At 39.0% G+C, this 21,567-nt stretch overlaps 1 protein-coding gene across 8 annotated transcripts in view; it reads right to left on the minus strand.

The window, feature by feature from the left end:
* CRACD (capping protein inhibiting regulator of actin dynamics) overlaps positions 1–21,567 on the minus strand; it is a 280,653-nt gene that overhangs the window by 84,795 nt on the left and 174,291 nt on the right. The window contains exon 1 of one of the 8 annotated variants that reach the window (XM_030313822.1): positions 7,891–7,912. The exons of the other annotated variants lie outside the window; for them this stretch is intronic. The gene's annotated coding sequence lies outside the window, so the exon portion shown is untranslated. Of the gene's footprint in view, positions 1–7,890; positions 7,913–21,567 lie in introns of those variants that run through there. 8 annotated transcript variants of the gene reach the window in all.

Raw genomic sequence — 21,567 nt, forward strand, 5'->3', positions numbered from 1 at the left:
ACTCTGGTTTCTGCCTTTCATGCTGGTTGCTTTAATCAAATGTCTAGTGATTCTTAGCTGTCCATTCATATTTAATAATGAAGCACTAAAAAGCTGTTTTGAATCTGGCATATGATATGAACTGGTAGACTTCACCATAGAGTATTTGGGCAAAAAGACAGGTTGGTCTTTTTCGTTGTTTTTAATACACAAAGTGTATTCGTTAGGTTACAGGCTAAGTTGCTACAACAAAGAGGTCCCCAAATACGGTGGCTCAAACAAGTCAGGAATTCATTTCTTCCTTTTTTTAACATTCCATAGTTGATGGGTAGTGCTAGACAATCTGCTGCTCTTTCTGTTCTTTCTATCTTGCTGCTCCACTGACCCTCAGAGTGTCTTCCTTGTCCACATGGCTGGGGCTGCCTCAGCAGCACATCCACATCCTATCCTTGGAAGAAGTTAGAGAAAGGGGAGGACAAGCAAATTTCTTTTAAGAGAGCTGAAGAAGCTGCTCACACTGTAAATAAGAATTTGGTTGGTTAGTAGTGGGGCGCCTGGGTGGCTCAGTCGGTTAAGCGTCTGACTTCAGGTCATGATCTCACAGCTCATGGGTTTGAGTTCTGCATCAGGCTCTGTGCTGACAGCTCAGAGCCTGTGGCCTGCTTCAGATTCTGTGTCTTCCTCTCTCTCTGCCTCTCCTCCGCTCACACTGTCTCCCTCTCAAAAAGTAAAAAAAAAAAAAAAAAAAAAAAGCCTTGAAAAAAAATTTAATAAAAAAAAAAGTATTTAAAAAAGAATTTAGTTAGTAGTCACACTCACTGCAAGAGAGCCTGGGAAATGTAGACTCTAGGTAGTCACGTTCCTTGTCAAAACTTGGGAGGGCTCTGTTAGTAAAAGGGGACTTTCAAATGTCCGTATCTCTAGGTTTTTCTCCAGGATAGTTCCTTTTCTCTAGGAGTGAATCCAGCAACCCCTTACCTGGCATATCCAGGCTACTGGTATTCACTGTCAAATGCATAAATTAGGGCTTCTCACTCCTACCTCCTCTGTGCCTGATATCTCAGAGTCTGGTGGTCTTCTGGTTGACTTCCTAGAGAATAAACTGATTTTATTTGGTGTATAGGAGGCCTGGTTACCTGTCTGTGTGGGACAGAAGTGGGGAACAACTGCTCCTTGGACAGACTTTCTCCTAAAAACCTTCCTCTTGGTCTCCCAACCCAGTCCTTGCCTCCTGTGATCTCTGATGTCTTTATTTCTGAGCTTTTCAGGGGTTCTCTGAATACCTGCATGGCAAGAACTTAGATTTCACTTTGATGTTCTCTTACCATTCCTCTGCTACTTTTTAGTCTTCATAAATTCTAGTTCAGGGTTATATACATCTACCTTCATCAAAGATGAAGTCTGAATTTTTGTTTCTTGTTCTCTTCATTATTTACGGGATTTGAAAAAGGAGAAGGAAGTGAAAATGGCTTTACTACCTTGAAAATGGAAAATTTTTTTTCATCTGCATATGATGTTATCACTGGAAATTTTATCTCAAACCACAAATGTCCATTTGCTTAAAATAAGTTTTATTTTTCCATTCATCCTGTGGGTGTATATTTATGATCTCCACAAAGTAACCACTAATTGTATTTCATTTTCAAGTGATCTTTAAAAGGCTTATTTACAATGATATCCAAGACTTGCAGTTGTGAAGTCATTTCCCACCCTCTCCCATACTTACACAAAATCTATATTGAATTTCTTTTGTCAGATGACTTCTATAACCAGCAGTGACAGAGGTGATTCCAAGCTATTGTGTCTTTCCTAAACAAATGTTTGTGGTTCAAAACAGTGTAATTATAGGCTCCTGGGTGGCTCAGTCAGTTAAGCGTCCAGCGCTTGGTTTCTGTCAGGTCATGACCTCATGGTCCTAAGTTGAGGCCCTCCTCAGGCTCCATGCTGGGTGTGGAACCTGCCTAAGGGTCTTTCCTTCTCTTCCTATCCCTCCCTCGCTCTTTCTTTCTCTCTCTCTCTCTCTCTCTCTCTCTCTCTCTCTCTCTCAAAAAAGCATAATTTAAAATAGTGCCCTATAATATAAAAGGGTTTTTAATACCTGAATGTAAGGCAACTCTCTTTATTCTGAAAGAATTGTAGGAATAAAAGTTTACATGAAAACTTTATAATTTGGCATTAAAGAATTAAACTCTTTTCCTATTTTTGCTCATGTTATGCCATGTACACACTGTGTCCTCCTTCAGCTTCTTTCTCTGGCTAACTCACACTGATCCTTCAAGACTCCTTTCAATTGTCAGCTCCTACAAGAAGCCTTCCTTAACCACTTCCCAGAGCTCCCCCAAAGGCTGATCAGGTGCTGCACCTGTGTGTTTCCACAACACCCAGTGTTCCTTCTAAATAGCATTTATAATATTGTAATCACTGGTTTATTTGTCAGTCTCTCCCACTAAACTGTGAGTCCTGGAGGGCAAGGTTCATGTCTTATTTATCTTCACATTCCTAGCATCTATAAACCATGCCTGAACATAGCAGTTGCTAGTTATACATTCACTTACTGAATGAATAAGAGAGATGCTGATTTCCAACTGGAAATAAAAGTTCCTCAGTGAAATCAAGGGCAAAGGAATCCAGAGAGATCATTTACCTTGGTTAGTTTTATTCACTCTTTCCCATAGTGACTCAATATTAACCGAGCCAAGCACAGAAAATGTCTTCTATAAGCCTCAATTAAATGAAACTTCAGAAATAAAAATTTACCTTGGAAAATTAAGCAATTGGATTGCTGGTTGGACAAAAAGATGCATAAATTTGTGCTTTGAGTATTTGTCTTAGTCAAAGCTCTTTGGTTCTAATGGAGAGAAAGTCATCCAGGTTAAAAATGAGGGTTAATGGACCCAGAAAACACAAAAACCCTATAATGAGCAGTCACATTGGAGAGAAAAGCCATAGAGGGTAGGAAAATTTTGTGAGCACTTTGGGCTATAGTCTGCCCTTTTCCATATGTCAACCAGATACATGGAAGAAAACAGCAACTACTCCAACGTGGACTTTGACTTGCAGGCTGAACAGCTGACTGGAAGATTTGAGCTCCTTTACTGCTTTCATCCACCGCAGCTGCCATGATGCAGGGCCATCCATCATGCTGACAGTGTGGCAGGCAGGATGTCTCCCAAGCCATGGTGGATATGCAGATGGACTTAATCACAGCTGCACTAATGGAACTCTTGGGGGCAACATATGAATAAGTTTCTGAGATGCAGACGCATAGGCTGAAGGAGTAGAAGACACAATATAAGAATCTTCTTTTTAAAGATCAGGCATGCAGCTGGCTAAATGGAAGAGCAACTCTATGATTGAGCCCATCCACCTACACCCTGCTGAAAATTATGGCTGGTCTCCAACCATGTCAATTTAATCATGACACCAAACTAGCAAAGGAAAGAGGCAAACAAAGCAAAATATAAAACACACACACTGAGCAAAACTGCAGTGATGGTTTTTGTGTAGTTAATTTATTCCTCCAGGGAATCTCTCTTGGGGGGTGCCCTATTTCCTCAACCTTGTTTGTGTTAGGTACTCCCTTCCCCAACTACCATGTGGTATGGCAGATCTTTGGCATATCTCTATCAGGGTATTTACTGTCCACACCCTTGTCAATCTTCACCACTTTCTGAGATTGGGAATCATGTCATTCATAGATCTTTTAGTTTAAAGAAGGGTATACATAATTAACAAATGAATATTATGCTGTATAGTTCTATATTCTTAGAACCTAGTATGTGCCCAGGTCATAGATGGATGAGTATATGGATAAATAATAAAAAATAAATGAAATTAATATATCTAGAATTAAAATTTAATTGCTTTTAAAAAGTTCTGTAGTAAGAGTTGAAGGGGAGCAAAATATGCCACCCCAAAATATGCCACTTTGAATTAAAGTTCCTTAAGAAATAGCCAGTGCAACAGTGACACTCTGACCATCCTCTGTCTCCCGGAGAGTAGGAAATCTATCTCCCATCTGAAAGTTACCCTCCCTGTGACAGGTGGGTAGAAGACATCCTTATTACCAGAGATAGGGAATTCAAGGCCAAGGAACCTATATAAACGAACCTTGTTACTTCCTCCCTAATTTATTACCCCAAGCCCAAAATTCTTTGTGTTTTAATTCTTTAAAAATCTATTGTTTCTTTGTTTGAAAGGTATAAAAGCTGCCTGCTTTTGTTACTTCTTTGAATCTCTTATTTGTATAGGTTCCCATATGTACAAAATTAAATTTGTTTTTCTCTTGTTAAACTGCTTATGTCAATTTAATCATGAGACCAGCCAAAGAATGTAGAAGGGAGAAAGTTTTCTTCTCCTACAGAGTCATAGGTTTAAAAATTTCTCACAACTTTCATCTGATTTATTTCACATATAAACATCAACAGAGTTGATGTCCATCTGTCCTTTAAAAACTGTTTTTATTCCAGAAGTCTGTAAGTTTTGAGGTAATTATAAGATAAAGACTTTTACTGTGGTCTGGTGTTCTTAACACATTAGGAGAGTAGGGCAGGGAGTGAGGGTGGGGGTCCAAGAGATCCTGAAGCTGAATGCTAACTGACTCTGATGGTGGCTGACTTTTTCTGCAGTGCTCTATTTCACCTGACAATATCCATGCTATTTGTAAATTTCTTTCTTTCTTTTTTCTTTTCTTTTTTTTTTAAGCTGTTAAGATGACCTGAATCTGCTTCAGGTTCAGTTCTGCTTAAATACATTTAGATGGCATTTAGGCCATTGCTCATTTTAGCTAAACTTGGGGGAAAGGGATGTGTTGATGGCTCTCTTTATCATTCTTTGATGAAAACAGAGAATAGACATTGGCATTTTACATTAAAGGTCAATTTCCACATCTGTAAACTAAGCATGATGACACCAATTCACAAGGCTGTGGTGAGGGATAAATGGGATGATGTCAGTTCACCACAGTGCCTGATACATAGTGGGTTCTCCATATATGTTTGTGGATCTGAACCAATTTAATTAAATAAGGGTGCTAGTCCAAAGATATTTTTATTTCTCTCTCATGGAATAAAGCAATTTTTCTGACAAAGAATTTCTTTCTCAGGGGACTGTAGCAGATAAAATAGGAAGTTCTGATACAAGCATAAGAATATAAAGTCTGAAAAACAAAGAACTTAGATATTCCCATTTTCATCTAAACTGCTCCAACCCCACTCAATTCTGTTCTGTTGAAAAACCCTAGGCCTTCATCATGCTATTTCTCCTCTGCTTCAGCAAGTGATGAGAAGTCAAAGAGGAGTCAGAGAAATGTTAGAAGGTGTCTTTTCCTTTCTTGCCTAATAGAGCATTGGACTAGAAAACCACATTTCACTCTAGATAGCTATGTGACCATACTGAAGTCACTTTGACATGTTAGGGCTGAAATGAGAAGAGGACACTAAGAAAACAGCTAACCACTCCACCATCCTATGAAATATAATGAATCAAGGACAGTACTGAAATGTGAAGAAGTCCAATAACTCCTACCTGAAAATATTTGTCAAATCCTTGCCTATCCACATCAGCACACCTGACCGAGGCACTCTCACTTGTGGCTGGATGATTCTAACCTATTTACAGGTTTTAACAAGATAGGTCAGCTATGGTCCACAATCTTTACTATTAGCCCACCTGCTCTGGCCTTGCCTGCCTCTCCAACCTCATCTTTCCTTGCTCACTCTCCTGGGGTCACATTGGTTCCCTTTCAGCTCCTCAAACACACCACATTCCCTCCTTTCTTTGGGTCTGTGCTTCCTCAATGAAAACCCTTCCCCTAACTTTTGCCTAGATATCTCCTACTCATCTTTCAGGTTTCAGCTGAAATGTCACTTCCTGATGGGTATTTAAATAGATCCCCTACTTTGTGCTTGCTCTCATGCCTTCTACACTTTTTCTTCACGACACTCACTGCAACTTGGGAGTTTTATATTTATTTGTTTGTTTAACGTCCATCGCTACCAGGAGAGAAAAGGCTCCATGATGGCAGAGAATCTGTTTTGAGCACCACTGTATATACAGGACCCAATGCGATGCTTGATTCATTTCTGAGCAAGTAGAAACAAAAATGCATTTGTTAATCATATACAATTTTGTTGGGGATACACTTTGAAGTACAACTGAAAACTTTTCTAAGGGAGAGTATATGGGTAGGGATCCTCTTTATGGAGAAAGGGTTCCTTATTATAAGACTACTACCAGAATGTTATTTTCAATCCACTACAGTTCCCAATGGCAAATTATGTTTAATCACTGCCAAATCTATCCAAAGTATTTAGTATCTATTCAAAGTGCTGAATTACCTGACATAAGCTTTGCTTGAGTTTACAGAACTTTGAACTTGGGGTTCTTTGTGACTCAGTTTCCTTATCAGTAAAAAGAGGAGTATGAACGAATTGCTCCCTAAGACTCTAATTCAAAATTTCAAATCCTAGGCTAAATTATTATTTCTGCAAAAGATGTAAACCAGCAGCTCAAACACAAACACACACATACATACAAACTTCAGTAGTAACCAAAAAAGTAAATTTAAAAAATGAGATACTTCTTTGCAGGTCAGATTGGCAAAGATGGAAAAAAAATATCCTTGTTTAGCAGTTTCAAGAAAAAATAATTTTCATTACTGTACAATATGTGGAATGCCTATTTAGCAATATGTATCAGAAGTCTGAAAAAGTATGATGCAGATTATATTTTTCAAAGACAGCCACACCAATAGAGTCCATAATCCCATCTGATCTTCCTACGACATGATGTTGATGCTACTCCATTGAGAGTAGGTGTCTATGTGCCCTGGAGAGGCCTGTACAATAGAAGTGATGGTGCATGGTTTCCAAGGCTAAGTTAGAAAAGGTGACAGTGCTTCCACGGGGCTTCCCTAAGCTGCATGGAAGAAGTCTAGTTACCCTGAAATCAACATGCTAGAGAGATACCACATACAAATGGAGAATGGTGCTTAAGGAGTCCTAGCTGTGCTAGCTCCACTATTTGACTCTTCCCAGACCAAGCACCACACATGTGAGTAAAAGAGCCTTTGAAGATTCCAGCCTCCCACCCTCGAGCCAACCCAGCCCATGTCAAGCAGAACAGAAATAAGCTATCCTTAGTGGGCCCTGCTCAGTTTGCTGATTCAAGAGTAAAATAAATGTTGTTAGAAGTACTAAGCTTTGGGGTAGTTGGTTACATAGCAATTGGTAACTAGAAAGTTATATATACTCGGGTTAAAAGATATCTATATCCCTACATATAGATAGATAAAGATGTAGACAGATGAAAGACAGATAGATAGATAGATAGATATGTATATAGAGATGTATAAATATGTATAGATATAGATATCTTTTAACTTAGCAATTTGAGTTCTAGATATTTGTGCCAAGAAAATATTTAGAAAATATACAAAAATAGCTAGAACATTATTAATAAAGCAAATGTTTTGAAACCATCTAAAATGTTTAGCAACTGATTAAATATTTTATATTCACACAATCACTAGGCAGCAACACAAAAAGTGATGCATTCGTGATAGTAAATCATGCATCAAAAAATGTAATTAATCCAATTCCCTGCACCCAAGGTCCATTTTCTTGTAATTTTTATAAGACCTATGTGCAAATAAATCGACCTTAGGTGTAAAAATGAGGTTAAGCATATACATCACTGGTTCATGTCTAGCTCTCCTTAAATGTTTTATTTATGCAAAGATATTAAAGCATATTAGTTGTTTTTCTTTTTAACAAAAATTATACTCTACAAATTATTTAAATTATAAACTCTGCAATTTGCTTTTTGATCTCATAATTATTGCAGATATCTATATATCATATCTCTCCATGTCATAGATCTGTATTTAACTCATTGTTTCTAATAGCTTACCATAACTTATTCAAACTTTTCTCCCACTGATGAACATTCAGGTTGTACTAGATTTTTCTTTTATATCACTACAAGCAATGATAAAATAAATATTTTGGTTTAAATATCTTCAGGCACTGATGCTTCTATTTCTATAACATAAACTCTCAAGAATGGGTTTGCTGGGTTTTTAATATACATTGTTAGATTAATTTCCAAAAGGAACACAGCAATTCATATTTCCACCAGCAATTTCCCTGCACCCTTACAAGCAACACATTCTCTCTCTCACGGGTGGAAAACTGTCTCAATGTTATATACTTTTTCATATATTTAGGATATAAATCACTTGTCATATGTTACAATTATTTTTTCTATTTGCCATTAAACTTTTCTCATGGCATATTTTGCAGCATTACAGTTTTAAATTTTGTACGTCAAATCTATTAATCTTTTCCTTTATGGCTGCCTAGACCTTTGTCTTAAAACCTCAACACCCTGTCAATGATTAGCATTTGTGGGTGTGGGCGTGGTTGAAGACACTAATCTGGACAGGACTATTCTTTCTATACTGAGCACTTGAAGTACAAACATAAATTACTCCTTTGCTGCCATTGTCCAGAGAGACTGTATATTTGTTCAATTGTGAGTTCTAGACAAGTGGTCTGATACCTTTGTTCAAAATAAGCAATTCCATTCCTCAAAGAACTGAGCTTTTCTGATGGAGATGTGAGTTGGTATACAATGAGTCTGTAGCACTACAAAACATGCTAATCTATTTCTTGTTCCTTTAAGGAAATAAAAGTAACCTTCAAAATAATCTTTCTATAGGCATCTCACAAAATGCAAGTTTCTAAGTTCTATAATATTTCATTGTTACTAAAGAGAAACTTTTGGGTTATGCAAATCCAGGCGGCTCAGGCTTTAGATATCTCATCTGTCTTTGATGAAAGCCTTGACTTGACAAATACCCAAGATTTATTGCTTTATGGCATCTGGTTAGATATGAATTAATAAGAGCTTTTACAGTTTCTTCTCCCATTCCCATTGTATTTTTTCAAGCACACAAGCTTGCATTTTTATCTACCAATGAAAATAGGATGAGGCATTTTAATTATTTCAAAATCTACAGTTTAAAAAGTCAACTTTATTATAAGTATACAAATGTGAATAAATTGCTGAAAACATGCTCTTAACTAGATAGGACTCTACCCTATGAACAAGATCAGAGGGTAGAGCAGAGGGCATTATGCAACTAATTCCTTATGTAGTGCTTGGGAGGAAATCAGAGGACTCCATTGGCTTTAATATTATCACTCTAATTTCTAAGTCTGTATTTTTATATCCTTTATCTTCCACCTAAGTTCTGTCTACCAAAACTTTTCTACTTCATATGTATTTATGACTCATATCTATGACTTAGTCATATATATATATATATATATATATATATATATATATATTATGTCATATATGATTATGTCATGAAAGCAAATCAATCAACATCCTTACACAGGGATTTCCCAGTTTCTGTCAATGGCACAATTACAACTCTAAACCTTATAGTCACCTTTGCCCCTACCTTTTCTTCACCGTATCAAACCCTATTGATTTTTAAATCATTTATTCATTCAAAACATTTATTACACATATACTATATATTTTTCATTGTGGTAAAATACCATAAAATTTACTATTTTAAGCATGCCTAAGTATACAGTTCAGTGGCATTAAGTACATTCACAATGTTGTACAACCATCACCACCATCCAGTTTCAATGCCTTTCATCATCTCAAATTGAAATTCTGTACCCATCAAACAATAACTCCCCATTCCTACCTCCCCTGATGGCCCTGGCAACCACCATTCTACTTTATATGAATCTGACTACTCTAGGTCTAATAAATAGCGTTACTAAATTTTTTGCATATTCTTAAGTATTTCCTTATGAGATATAGTGTTTATTCAATAAAAGTTCTTTAGCAAATCAATCATTGGAGGATCAATTTTACAGTTGCCTGGATGTAAAGTACGAAAAACTAAATTTCTGGGTCAAAGAAGAGCCAGATTTTAACACATTTTTACACATCAGCAAATTTTACTCCAGAAAGATGCCACTGTTAAGAGAGATCATATTTATCTCTACTGTATCATTAGTTTTGCATACAAACCAGCTGCTGATTTGTAGCTGCTTCTTCTAGCTCTTTTTGTACCAAATTTGTATAGCACACAATTTGTATAGCAATACAATGATTTGTATTGAACAATTTGCACTTTATCATCTTAATGTGTGATATGGTTATATATATTGCTGTTGTCATTTGTGTAGCTTATATGGAGGTTTGCCAGGGCCTCCTATGAGATCCCACTGTTGATTTTATAATCCCAGCATGCTATATTATTATTCACTAACGTTTTTTCAAGGTATGTATGAAGGATATTTTTCTTTTTTCTTTTTTCCTCCCTTATTTTCCTATATATTTTAAAGTCTATTTTAAGTTAACTGATACAGGGACCATACTAATGATACAGTAGCAAAGTAAAGGCAGATGATATAATCTAGTTACTTATAATTAGTGGATGATCTGATTCAAGAAATGAAAGATTATAGGGGCACCCAGTGGCTTAGTCAGCTAGGTGTCCAACTTCGGCTCAAGTCATGATCTTGCAGTTCATGGGTTCAAGCCCTGCGTCGGGCTCTGTGCTGACAGTTCAGGGCCTGGAGCCTGCTTCGGATTCTGTGTCTCCCTCTCTCTCTCTCTCTGCCCCTCCCCCACTCATGCTCTGTCTCTCTCTCTCTCTCTCTCTCTCTTAAAAATAAATTTAAAAAAAGTTTTTAAAGAAATAAAAGATTATAAAAGGAGAAAGTAGAGTGCTGCTCTCTGATAGGATTCCAATTGCAGTTCTTACACCATTATTTTTAATGCAATTTAGAGCATATTTCTTTAACTGCAGTTATCTTCTATATAAAAAGTATGCAAACTCAGAAGGAGGGCATCACCTTGGCAGATCATAAATAAAATACCAGAATGTCCACCAGGAGCCCAGTACAGTGCCCCCATTCACAGATCTTCCTTATATGGAGTATTCATCCTATGCACTCAACAAGTACTTGAGTACCCAGTAGGTGCTAAGGACATAACAATGTTCTAGAAATTTGGTCCAAGATGGTGGTGTAGGAACATTCTGAACTCATCTCTACCCATGGACACACGGATTCTATGCTACATATATAGCAATTCCTCCTGAAGAAGAACCGAAGGTTGATTAAACAGTTTCTGCACAACAAAAGGCAGAGGGACCACAAAGAAAAGGACAGGAGAGATGGAGACATGGTAATAGCAGGAACTCCACCCCCACCCCACAACCCACAATAGGTAGGATATCACTGAGAAGCCAAGCACAGATTCACCTGACCTAGGACACAGGAAAAAAAAAAAAAAAAACAACAAAAAACGAACAAAAAAAACCAGTGGTTTAAAGGGAAACTAAACTATAATCTTTTTTAATGTTTATTTTTGAGACAGAGACAGAGCATGAGTGAGGAAGGGGCAGAGAGAGAGAGGGAGACACAGAATCTGAAACAGGCTCCAGGCTCTAAGCTGCCAGCACACAGTCCAGTGTGGGGTTCAAACTTGGGAATGGAAAGATCATGACCTAGGCCAAAGTTGGTCACTTAACCAACTGAGCCACCCAGATGCCCCAGAAACTAAACTATAAATGAAGCAAAATCCAGTTACAAACCCTAGAGCATCTGCCAAACAGTAGAGAAACTACTGGAATTCTCACTCTCTCTACAGCCAAAGGAACTGGTGAGCACTCCTGTTTCTGTACCCTCTCCTCCTTTATAACACAGAGGCAGCGGAATTAGATGCCCTAGTCAATCTAATAGGGCCACCACAGTGAGCCCTGGGATCCTAGCCCAGTTCCAGCTGTCCCCACAAGGCAGCTCTGGCCTGTACCCACCTTAGTTGTCCCTCCAGGGAGTCCCCTGCACAGATTATCTCAGCCCACACTGACTCCAGCTCCAGCTGTCCTACCAGGGTGGCCTGAATATGGGGCACACCAGGACCTCTCAGCCCTGTCTACTCCAGCTCTACTCAGCCAGCCAAAGCTGTCAGGCACATGCAATCTACACAGGACACATTCCTACACAACCTCACTCATTCAAGACTGGGAGAGGCAGCTATTCCACCTAATTCGTGGAGGGGGGGGAAACAGAAAGAAAAAAAATGAAGCAACAGAGGAATATGTTCCAATGAAAGAACAGACTTCAGGAAAAAAAAAAACACAACTAAACAAAAGAGAGATAGGCAATCTAGCTGACAGAGCTCAAAGTAATGGTCATAAAGATGTTCACCAGCCTTGAGAGAGGAGTGGATGAACTCAGTGAGAGTTTCAACAGAGTTAGAATATATTAAAAAGAACTAATCAGAGATGAACAATACAATAGATGAAATGAAAAACATATTAGAGTAAATCAACAGCAGATCATCAGATGCAGAAGAAAGAATTAGAGAAATGGAAAGCAGACTGGTGGAAAGTACCCAAGCTTAATAGCAAAAAGGAAAACTAAAATTTAATGAGGATAAGAAATCTCTCGGACAACATCAAGAGTAGGAACATACACATTACAGGGGTCCCAGAAGGAGAAAAGAGAGAAAAAGAGGCAGAAAACTTACTTGAAAAAATAATAGCTGAAAACTTCCTTAACCTATGGAAGGAAACATACATCTGGGTCCAAGCACAGACAGCACCAAACAAGATGAATACAAGGAGACCCACACCAAGACACAATAATTAAATGTCAAAAGTTGAAAATGAAGAGAGAATCTTAAAAGCAACAAGAGAAAAGCAAGAGAGAAGCATTGTTACATACGAGAGGAAATCCCATTAAGACTAACAGCTGATTTTTTCAAAAGACGCTTTCCAGGACAGATGGAGTGGCACAATATAGTCTAAGTGCTAAAAAGAATAAAAAAGCCTACAACCAAAAATACTCTACTCAGCAAGGTTATCATTAAGAATTGAAAGAGAGGGGAAGATGGCGGCGTAGGAGGACGCTGGGCTCACCGCGCGTCCTGCTGATCACTTAGATTCCACCTACACCTGCCTAAATAACCCAGAAAACCGCCAGAGGATTAGCAGATTGGAGTCGCCAGACCCAAGCGCAGACGAGAGGCCCACGGAAGAGGGTAGGAAGGGCGGCGAGGCGGTGCGCGCTCCATGGACTGGCGGGAGGGAGCCGGGGCGGAGGGGCAGCTCGCCAGCCAAGCAGAGTCCCTGAGTCTGGCTTGCAAAAGCGGAGGGGCCTGACGGACTGTGTTCCGACAGCAAGCGCGACTTAGCGTCTGGGAGGTCATAAGTTAACAGCTCTGCTCGGAAAGCGGGAAGGCTGGAGGACAAAGGGAGGGAGAGCTGTGGAGGACAAAGGGAGGGAGAGCTGTGGAGCCCCCGGACGACAGAGCTCAGTTTGGTGGGGAACAAAGGCGCTCGCCAGAGCCATCTCCCCTGCCCATCCCCCAGCCAAAATCCCAAAGGGAACCGGTTCCTGCCAGGGAAATTGCTCGCTCCGCGCAAACACCCAACTCTGTGCTTCTGCAGAGCCAAACCTCTGGCAGCGGATCTGACTCCCTCCGGCTGCCACAGGGCCCCTCCTGAAGTGGATCACCTAAGGAGAAGCAAGCTAAGCCTGCCCCCCCTGCCGCCGTGCACCTTGCCTACCCACCCCAGCTAATACACCAGATCCCCAGCATCACAAGCCTGGCATTGTGCAAGTAGCCCAGACGGGCCACGCCACCCCACAGTGAATCCCGCCCCTAGGAGAGGGGAAGAGAAGGCACACACCAGTCTGACTGTGGCCCCAGCGGTGGGCTGGGGGCAGACATCAGGACTGACTGCGGCCACGCCCACCAACTCCAGTTATACACCACAGCACAGAGGAAGTGCCCTGCAGGTCCTCACCACATCAGGGACTATCCAAAATGACCAAGCGGAAGAATTCCCCTCAGAAGAATCTCCAAGAAATAACAACAGCTAATGAGCTGATCAAAAAGGATTTAAATAATATAACAGAAAGTGAATTTAGAATAATAGTCATAAAATTAATCGCTGGGCTTGAAAACAGTATACAGGACAGCAGAGAATCTCTTGCTACAGAGATCAAGGGACTAAGGAACAGTCATGAGGAGCTGAAAAACACTTTAAATGAAATGCAAAACAAAATGGAAAACACCACGGCTCGGATGGAAGAGGCAAAGGAGAGAATAGGTGAACTAGAAGATAAAGTTATGGAAAAAGAGGAAGCTGAGAAAAAGAGAGATAAAAAAATCCAGGAGTATGAGGGGAAAATTAGAGAACTAAGTGATACACTGAAAAGAAATAATATACGCATAATTGGTATCCCAGAGGAGGAAGAGAGAGGGAAAGGTGCTGAAGGGGTACTTGAAGAAATAATAGCTGAGAACTTCCCTGAACTGGGGAAGGAAAAAGGCATTGAAATCCAAGAGGCACAGAGAACTCCCTTCAGACGTAACTTGAATCGATCTTCTGCACGACATATCATAGTGAAACTGGCAAAATACAAGGATAAGAGAAAATTCTGAAAGCAGCAAGGGGTAAACGTGCCCTCACATATAAAGGGAGACCTATAAGACTCGTGACTGATCTCTCTTTTGAAACCTGGCAGGCTAGAAAGAATTGGCACGAGATTTTCAGTGTGCTAGACAGAAAAAATACGCAGCCGAGAATCCTTTATCCAGCAAGTCTGTCATTTAGAATAGAAGGAGAGATAAAGGTCTTCCCAAACAAACAAAAACTGAAGGAATTTGTCACCACTAAACCAGCCCTAAAAGAGATCCTAAGGGGGACCCTGTGAGACAAAGTACCAGAGACATCACTACAAGCATAAAACATACAGACATCACAATGACTCTAAACCCGTATCTTTCTATAATAACACTGAATGTAAATGGATTAAATGCGCCAACCAAAAGACATAGGGTATCAGAATGGATAAAAAAACAAGACCCATCTATTTGCTGTCTACAAGAGACTCATTTTAGACCTGAGGACACCTTTAGATTCAGAGTGAGGGGATAGAGAACTATTTATCATGCTACTGGAAGCCAAAAGAAAGCTGGAGTAGCCATACTTATATCAGACAAACTAGACTTTAAATTAAAGGCTGTAACAAGAGATGAAGAAGGACATTATATAATAGTTACAGGGTCTATCCATCAGGAAGAGCTAACAATTATAAATGTCTATGTGCTGAATACCGGAGCCCCCAAATATATAAAACAATTACTCATAAACATAAGCAACCTTATTGATAAGAATGTGGTAATTGCTGGGGACTTTAACACCCCACTTACAGAAATGGATAGATCATCTAGACACACGGTCAATAAAGAAACAAGGGCCCTGAATGAGACATTGGATCAGATGGACTTGACAGATATATTTAGAACTCTGCATCCCAAAGCAACAGAATATACTTTCTTCTCGAGTGCACATGGAACATTCTCCAAGATAGATCATATACTGGGTCACAAAACAGCCCTTCATAAGTTTACAAGAATTGAAATTATACCATGCATACTTTCAGACCACAATGCTATGAAGCTTGAAATCAACCACAGGAAAAAGTCTGGAAAACCTCCAAGAGCATGGAGGTTAAAGAACACCCTACTAACGAATGAGTGGGTCAACCAGGCAATTAGAGAAGAAATCAAAAAATATATGGAAACAAACGAAAATGAAAATACAACAATCCAAACGCTTTGGGACGCAGCGAAGGCAGTCCTGAGAGGAAAATACATTGCAATCCAGGCCTATCTCAAGAAACAAGAAAAATCCCAAATACAAAATCTAACAGCACACCTAAAGGAAATAGAAGCAGAACAGCAAAGGCAGCCTAAACCCAGCAGAAGAAGAGAAATAATAAAGATCAGAGCAGAAATAAACAATATAGAATCTAAAAAAACTGTAGAGCAGATCAACGAAACCAAGAGTTGGTTTTTTGAAAAAATAAACAAAATTGACAAACCTCTAGCCAGGCTTCTCAAAAAGAAAAGGGAGATGACCCAAATAGATAAAATCATGAATGAAAATGGAATTATTACAACCAATCCCTCAGAGATACAAACAATTATCAGGGAATACTATGAAAAATTATATGCCAACAAATTGGACAACCTGGAAGAAATGGACAAATTCCTGAACACCTACACTCTTCCAAAACTCAATCAGGAGGAAATAGAAAGCTTGAACAGACCCATAACCAGCGAAGAAATTGAATCGGTTATCAAAAATCTCCCAACAAATAAGAGTCCAGGACCACAGGGCTTCCCAGGGGAGTTCTACCAGACGTTTAAAGCAGAGATAATACCCATCCTTCTCAAGCTATTCCAAGAAATAGAAAGGGAAGGAAAACTTCCAGACTCATTCTATGAAGCCAGTATTACTTTGATTCCTAAACCAGACAGAGACCCAGTAAAAAAAGAGAACTACAGGCCAATATCCCTGATGAATATGGATGCAAAAATTCTCAATAAGATACTAGCAAATCGAATTCAACAGCATATAAAAAGAATTATTCACCATGATCAAGTGGGATTCATTCCTGGGATGCAGGGCTGGTTCAACATTCGCAAATCAATCAACGTGATACATCACATTAACAAAAAAAAAGAGAAGAACCATATGATCCTGTCAATCGATGCAGAAAAGGCCTTTGACAAAATCCAGCACCCTTTCTTAATAAAAACCCTTGAGAAAGTCTGGATAGAAGGAACATACTTAAAGATCATAAAAGCCATTTATGAAAAGCCCACAGCTAACATCATCCTCATCGGGGAAAAACTGAGAGCTTTTTCCCTGAGATCAGGAACACGACAGGGATGCCCACTCTCACCGCTGTTGTTTAACATAGTGCTGGAAGTGCTAGCATCAGCAATCAGACAACAAAAGGAAATCAAAGGCATCAAAATTGGCAAAGATGAAGTCAAGCTTTCGCTTTTTGCAGATGACATGATATTATACATGGAAAATCCGATAGACTCCACCAAAAGTCTGCTAGAACTGATACATGAATTCAGCAAAGTTGCAGGATACAAAATCAATGTACAGAAATCAGTTGCATTCTTATACACTAACAATGAAGCAACAGAAAGACAAATAAAGAAAATGATCCCATTCACAATTGCACCAAGAAGCATAAAATACCTAGGAATAAACCTAACCAAAGATGTAAAGGATCTGTATGCTGAAAACTATAGAAAGCTTATGAAGGTAATTGAAGAAGATTTAAAGAAATGGAAAGACATTCCCTGCTCATGGATTGGAAAAAAAAATATTGTCAAAATGTCAATACTACCCAAAGATATCTACACATTCAATGCAATCCCAATCAAAATTGCACCAGCATTCTTCTCGAAACTAGAACAAGCAATCCTAAAATTCATATGGAACCACAAAGGCCCCGAATAGCCAAAGGAATTTTGAAGAAGAAGACCAAAGCAGGAGGCATCACAATCCCAGACTTTAGCCTCTACTACAAAGCTGTCATCATCAAGACAGCATGGTATTGGCACAAAAACAGACACACAGACCAATGGAATAGAATAGAAACCCCAGAACTAGACCCACAAGCGTATGGCCAACTCATCTTTGACAAAGCAGGAAAGAACATCCAATGGAAAAAAGACAGCCTCTTTAACAAATGGTGCTGGGAGAACTGGACAGCAACATGCAGAAGGTTGAAACTAGACCACTTTCTCACACCATTTACAAAAATAAACTCAAAATGGATAAAGGACCTAAATGTGAGACAGGAAACCATCAAAACCTTAGAGGAGAAAGCAGGAAAAGACCTCTCTGACCTCAGCCGTAGCAATCTCTTCCTCGACACATCCCCAAAGGCAAGGGAATTAAAAGCAAAAGTGAATTACTGGGACCTTATGAAGATAAAAAGCTTCTGCACAGCAAAGGAAACAACCAATAAAACTAAAAGGCAACCAACGGAATGGGAAAAGATATTTGCAAATGACATATCGGACAAAGGGCTAGTATCTAAAATCTATAAAGAGCTCACCAAACTCCACACCCGAAAAACAAATAACCCAGTGAAGAAATGGGCAGAAAACATGAATAGACACTTCTCTAAAGAAGACATCCAGATGGCCAACAGGCACATGAAAAGATGTTCAGCGTCGCTCCTTATCAGGGAAATACAAATTAAAACCACACTCAGGTATCACCTCACGCCAGTCAGAGTGGCCAAAATGAACAAATCAGGAGACTATAGATGCTGGGGAGGATGTGGAGAAACGGGAACCCTCTTGCACTGTTGGTGGGAATGCAAATTGGTGCAGCCGCTCTGGAAAGCAGTGTGGAGGTTCCTCAGAAAATTAAAAATAGACCTACCCTATGACCCAGCAATAGCACTGCTAGGAATTTACCCAAGGGATACAGGAGTACTGATGCATAGGGGCACTTGTACCCCAATGTTCATAGCAGCACTCTCAACAATAGCCAAATTATGGAAAGAGCCTAAATGTCCATCAACTGATGAATGGATAAAGAAATTGTGGTTTATATACACAATGGAATATTACGTGGCAATGAGAAAAAATGAAATATGGCCTTTTGTAGCAACGTGGATGGAACTGGAGAGTGTGATGCTAAGTGAAATAAGCCATACAGAGAAAGACAGATACCATATGGTTTCACTCTTATGTGGATCCTGAGAAACTTAACAGGAACCCATGGGGGAGGGGAAGGGAAAAAAAAAAAAAAAGACGTTAGAGTGGGAGAGAGCCAAAGCATAAGAGACTGTTAAAAACTGAGAACAAACTGAGGGTTGATGGGGGGTGGGAGGGAGGGGAGGGTGGGTGATGGGTATTGAGTAGGGCACCTTTTGGGATGAGCACTGGGTGTTGAATGGAAACCAATTTGTCAATAAATTTCATATATATAAAAAAAAAAAAACTTTAGGGGATAATAGATATGTTCACTATCTTTATGCTAATAATGGTTTCATGGATGTAGACATATGTGACAACATTAAATTGTACACTTTAAATATGTACAAAAAAAAAAAAAGAGATTCAATTCTACATTTATGAGTGAAATACAATCAAATCCTTAAAGTACTCAGCAGCACTTTACTACTATATTGAATCATATATAATTTAGAAAACTATAGGAGTTCTTCCAAAAATTTTAAAGTATGATATATATACAGAAAGTGAACATATCTTAGGTGTACAGCTTGGTAAGTTTTTCCAAACTAACACGACTGTATAACCAGCACGTGGATCAAGACATCAAACAGTATCAGCATCTAGAAGTCCTTCTTACACTCCTTTATCCTGATTTATAACAGTAAAGATTATTTTTTCCTATACTTTTTAATGGAATCATGGAGCATGCACTTTTGCATGTCTGGCTTTGTGTCCAGTTGTGGATTGTTCATTATTTCTGCTGTTTTGCATTCTTTGTGTGAATCCACATATTTATCTCAATATATAGGCATCTTGGTAGTTTCTGGTTTGAGGCCACTATTAGTATTACTCCTATAACATTTCGGAACATGTGTTTCAGTGAATATATGTATGCACTTCTGTTATATATTCAGTTAGGAGTGGAGACGCTGGATCCTAGGGTGTGCATACATTCAGCTTTAGAAGATAGACAAGAGGAGTTTTTTTTTTTTAATTTTTTTTTTTAACGTTTATTTATTTTTGAGACAGAGAGAGACAGAGCATGAACGGGGAGGGTCAGAGAGAGGGAGACACAGAATCCGAAACAGGCTCCAGGCTCTGAGCTGTCAGCACAGAGCCCGACGTGGGGCTCGAACTCACGGACCGCGAGACCATGACCTGAGCCAAAGTCGGCCGCTTAACCAACTGAACCACCCAGGCGCCCCAGACAATAGGAGTTTTAATATCACAGGAAAAAAGCAGAAATAGCACTTGAGAAAATATCCATGCTCTAAGATTGAATAAAAGCCAGGATATAAAACTATATATATTCAAAACTATGTAGATTTTTTTGAATTTTTAAAAACATTTTTAAGGTAAACTCTATGCCCCACATGGGGCTTGAACTCAAGACCCCAAGAGCAAGAGTCACACGCCCTAATGCAAACTGGTGCAGCTACTCTAGAGAACAGTATGGATGTTCCTCCTCAAAAAACTAAAAATAGAACTACCCTATGACCCAGCAATTGCTGGGTTAGATGTTTACCCAAAGGATACAAAATTACAGATTCTAAGGGATACATGCACCCAATGTTTATAGCAGCATTATCAACAATCGTCAGACTATAGGGAGAGCCCAAAATGCCCATAGATAAAGATGTGATACACACACACACACACACACACACACACACAATGGCATATTACTCAGCTATCAAAAAGAATAAAACCTTGCCATTTGCAACAACATGGATAGAGCAAGAATGTAGTATGCTAAGTGAAATAAGTCAAAGACAAATACCATATGATTTCATTCATATGTGGAATTTAAGAAACAAAACAGATGACCATATGGGAAGAGGGGAGGGGGAAGAGGAGAGAGGGAAACAAACCACAAGAGGCTCTTAACAATAGAAAACAAACAGGGTTGATGGAGGGATGTGGGTGGGAGGGAGAGGGGATAGATGGGTGATGGGCATTAAGGAGGGCACTTGTGATGAGCACTGGGTGTTGTATGTAAGTGATGAATCACTGAATTCTACTCCTGAAAACCAATACTGTACTGTATGTTAACTAAAATTTAAATCTATCTATCCATTAAAAAAAAAAGAGTCACATGCCCTACTGACTGACCCATCCAAGCGCCCCTAAAACTATGTTAAACTATCACAGTACACAGGAAAATAACCTGGAAGGAAAATAAATCAGAAATGTAAGAGTTATTATCTTTAAGTGGAGGATCTGTTAGCAATTTCTTTTAAACTTTTCTATATTTTCCAGGACTACTGACCACTCTAAATCTCATACACGTTTTTATCCAAATGGATATATCCATGGAGTACCAAAGTGAAGACAGTTATGATGATCAGATGCTATGACATTCTCCAATCTGCAAGGAATTTTGTGAATGCTTGTTGAATGACTAATACAGAATTCTATGTCACATACCTAGCATATGTTTATATGTTCTTATATTTTGTGGCAAAGTCTCAGATTCACAGAAAATCAGAATTGAAAAAAATGACGAGTCATTTGGTTCACTTGCTTTCAAATATTTTTAGCTCTGGAAGACTTTATTTGAAATTTCGTATGGAAACCTAATATATAAAAGTGAGAGACATAGAGCATTTTGAAGAGGCTTTGGGAGTGAGTGCCCTGCCTGCTTAGTTCTCTAAAGTAAACAGGTCTGAAATGTCAAGAATCTTTAAGAGAGAACTTTGAAAACCACTGATCTAATTCAATCCACTCATTTTCTGGAAAAAGAAGCTGAAGCAAAGCCACAAAGCAAGTTAGCTACAGAACCAGATTTTCTGACTTGGGAGTCTAATGTTTTCCAACATATCCACTGCTTTTCACGTGGACTTATTGCTCTCCAATTACAGGAACAATGCCTATGCCCCTATGTTTCCTAGCCAGGCCAGCACAGACAGACAGCAGTGCCCAGAACATTTTTTTTTTAAATCAAACAGTTGACATACACCTGCTATTCTA

The sequence above is a fragment of the Lynx canadensis genome, chromosome B1 (genome assembly GCF_007474595.2).
Source record: "Lynx canadensis isolate LIC74 chromosome B1, mLynCan4.pri.v2, whole genome shotgun sequence".
Classification (NCBI taxonomy): Eukaryota; Metazoa; Chordata; class Mammalia; order Carnivora; family Felidae; genus Lynx; species Lynx canadensis.